This window comes from Pan troglodytes, chromosome 9 (genome assembly GCF_028858775.2).
Source record: "Pan troglodytes isolate AG18354 chromosome 9, NHGRI_mPanTro3-v2.0_pri, whole genome shotgun sequence".
Lineage (NCBI taxonomy): Eukaryota > Metazoa > Chordata > Mammalia > Primates > Hominidae > Pan > Pan troglodytes.
Window position 1 is genome coordinate 57,474,288 of NC_072407.2, and position 3,460 is coordinate 57,477,747.

The 3,460-nt window shown below is 38.2% G+C and overlaps 1 pseudogene; it reads left to right on the forward strand.

Moving 5' to 3' along the window:
• The first annotated feature begins 406 nt into the window (after nucleotides 1-406).
• LOC100613358 (olfactory receptor 4A5-like) lies at nucleotides 407-1,399 on the forward strand (annotated as a pseudogene).
• The last annotated feature ends 2,061 nt before the right edge of the window (nucleotides 1,400-3,460 follow it).

The window sequence follows — 3,460 nt, forward strand, 5'->3', positions numbered from 1 at the left end:
TTTCTTGAGAGCAGAAACCTGTTCATCATAGCTTATTTCTGTGCCAAGAAGTAACATATTTTAAGTAAGGAGTTATTGAACATATAAATAATTGTACCTTTTCTCTTTTCCGTGGAATACCTACTAACATTTAGAGATAGATTTTTTTTTTTTTTTTTTTTTTTTTACCGTTGGCCCAAAACCAATTCTGAGGAGAAATAGAATTGTCAAGGGAGGGTCTATTGGGTCCATTGGAAGAAGAACTCAATAGAGACTTACTAAATGTCCGTTGACTATGAACCACTCTTGAAAATATGATGATGTGTTCAGTAACATAATGGATATATTGATATTCCTGTTCACAAAGTCATTACAGGTCTTCTTCTCCTGAGCTCTCAACTCTGATACAAGCCTGAAAGAAGAGTCAATGGGCCAGATTAGCAGTGTTACAGAATTTGTCCTCTTGGGTCTTGCTCAAGACACTGATGGGCAAAAAGCAGTATTTGTAATGTTTTCATTCATATATACTGTGACCATAGAGGGAAACCTGCTTATCATGGTGACTGCTATTGGCAGCCCCTCCTTGGTCTCCCCAATGTACTTCTTCCTTGCCTACTTTTCATTTATGGATGCTGCACATTCTACTGCAATTTCACCCAAATTGATTATAAACTTACTCTGTGTTAAAAAGACTATTTCCTTCCCAGTTTGCATGGGCCAGCTAATTATAGAACACCTATTTGGTGGTGCTGAGTTCTTCCTTCTGGTAGTGATGGCCTGTGATTGCTATGTGGCCATCTCTAAGCCACTGCACTATTTGGCCATCATGAATTGACAGGTTTGCATCCTTCTGTTGGTTGTGGCCTGGTTTGAAGGTTTAGTGCACTCTGTTTCAAAGTTGTTGTGTACAGCCTCCCTTTCTGTGGCCCAAATGTCATTGACCATTTCATCTGTGACATATACCCATTATTGGAACTTGCCCGTACTGACACCTACTTTATAGGCCTCACTGTGGTTACCAAAGGTGGAGCAATCTGTATGGTCATCTTCACCTTTCTACTAATCTTCTATGGTGTCATCCTAAACTCCCTTAAAACTTTGTCAGGTAGGGAGGCATAAAGCCCTGTCTACCTGCAGCTTCCACGTCACCATGGTTGTCCTCTTTTTTGTTGCCTGTATTTTCATGTACGTTAGAACTGTTTTCAATTCTCCCATTGATAAATGTATGACTGTGTTTTATACAGTTATCACACCCATATTTAATTATTTAATATATATCTTGAGAAATTCAGAGATGAAAAATGCTATAGAAAACCTCTGGTGTAAAAAATTAACTATAGATAGAATGAGAGTGTCCCTCTTCATGTTGCTACAGGGGTATGTACACAACGTCTTTCCAGTGACATTGTCAAACTTGTAATGGCAATTCAGGGACCCTAGATTGGGAAAATGGGATTCAGGAGCTCCCAGCTCAGTTAACGGCTTGTCCCATCATGACCTGAATTTGACATCCAGGATCTCAAATTCTATATCCAGTGTGGGTGTGAATGAAACTCTTTGGGTGCAATTTCTAATCTACAGCTCTTTTATTCTGGTTCTTCTCTATTTTCAGATCTATAAACTAGAGACAGGGATTTTCTTTCACATTCTCAGCAAATAATTGAGGCAGAGAGGAGTAGATAACCAAAAGTAAACACTCCTGTTCATCAGAAAAGGCTAAGGTGCTTCTTTCAGTGCCATTTCCTTAAAAACTTTGTAATATTTCTGCATTTTTTAAATTGCCATTTACATTATACAACAGCCATACTCATAAATATCTTTGCAAGTGACTCTTCTTGGGTTTGAGCTGAAAGACTGTGTGTGTGTGTGTGCAGTAGGATGATTCCCATAAGAGCCTTAGAATTATTTTTATTTAATTGGTAGGATTTAAGAGACACACTTTGTAATCTTTCTGCAGTATTCTCAAAGAATCTTCCACTGACAACTTTGAGATGGCATTTATTCTGACATTTAAAGTATGTGGCATTGGCTTTAATATCAGAAGCTAGGTGAGATTACTTACATCGAGAGTCTTTAGATCACTGGAGAGACTGGAAAAGGAAACCAGTTTTATTTTGGAAACCAGTAACTTGGTACTCTTATTTTTCTTGTAAGTTTTTCCTAAAAATTAAAGTTACTGTTGTAACTAATTTTTTTTTCAATTTTTTAATTTCTTTTTTTTCTTATACTTTAAGTTTTAGGGTACATGTGCACATTGTGCAGGTTAATTACATATGTATACATGTGCCATGCTGGTGCGCTGCACCCACTAACTCGTCATCTAGCATTAGGTATATCTCCCAATGCTATCCCTCCCCCCTCCTCCCACCCCACCACAGTCCCCAGAGTGTGATATTCCCCTTCCTGTGTCCATGTGATCCTATTGTTCAATTCCCACCTATGAGTGAGAATATGCAGTGTTTGGTTTTTTGTTCTTGCGATAGTTTACTGAGAATGATGATTTCCAATTTCATCCATGTCCCTACAAAGCACATGAACTCATAATCTTTTATGGCTGCATAGTATTCCATGGTGTATATGTGCCACATTTTCTAAATCCAGTCTATCATTGTTGGACATTTGGGTTGCTTCCAAGTCTTTGCTACTGTGAATAATGCCGCAATAAACATATGTGTGCATGTGTCTTTATAGCAGCATGATTTATAGTCCTTTGGGTATATACCCAGTAATGGGATGGCTGGGTCGAATGGTATTTCTAGTTCTAGATCCCTGAGGAATCTCCACACTGACTTCCACAATGGTTGAACTAGTTTACAGTCCCACCAACAGTGTAAAAGTGTTCCTATTTCTCCACATCCTCTCCAGCACCTGTTGTTTCCTGACTTTTTAATGATTGCCATTCTAACTGGTGTGAGATGCTATCTCATTGTGGTTTTGATTTGCATTTCTCTGATGGCCAGTGATGATGAGCATTTTTTCATGTATTTTTTGGCTGCATAAATGTCTTCTTTTGAGAAGTGTCTGTTCATGTCCTTCGCCCACTTTTTGATGGGGTTGTTTGTTTTTTTCTTGTAAATTTGTTTGAGTTCATTGCAGATTCTGGATATTAGCCCTTTGTCAGATGAGTAGGTTGCGAAAATTTTCTTCCATTTTGTAGGTTGCCTGTTCACTCTGATGGTAGTTTCTTTTGCTGTGCAGAAGCTCTTGATTTTAATTAGATCCCATTTGTCAATTTTGTCTTTTGTTGTCATTGCTTTTGGTGTTTTGGACATGAAGTCCTTGCCCATGCCTATGTCCTGAATGATAATGCCTAGGTTTGCTTCTAGGGTTTTTATGGTTTTAGGTCTAAGGTTTAAGGCTTTAATCTATCTTGAATTGATTTTTGTATAAGGGGTAAGGAAGGGATCCAGTTTCAGCTTTCTACATATGGCTAGCCAGTTTTCCCAGAACCATTTATTAAATAGGGAATCCTTTCCCCATT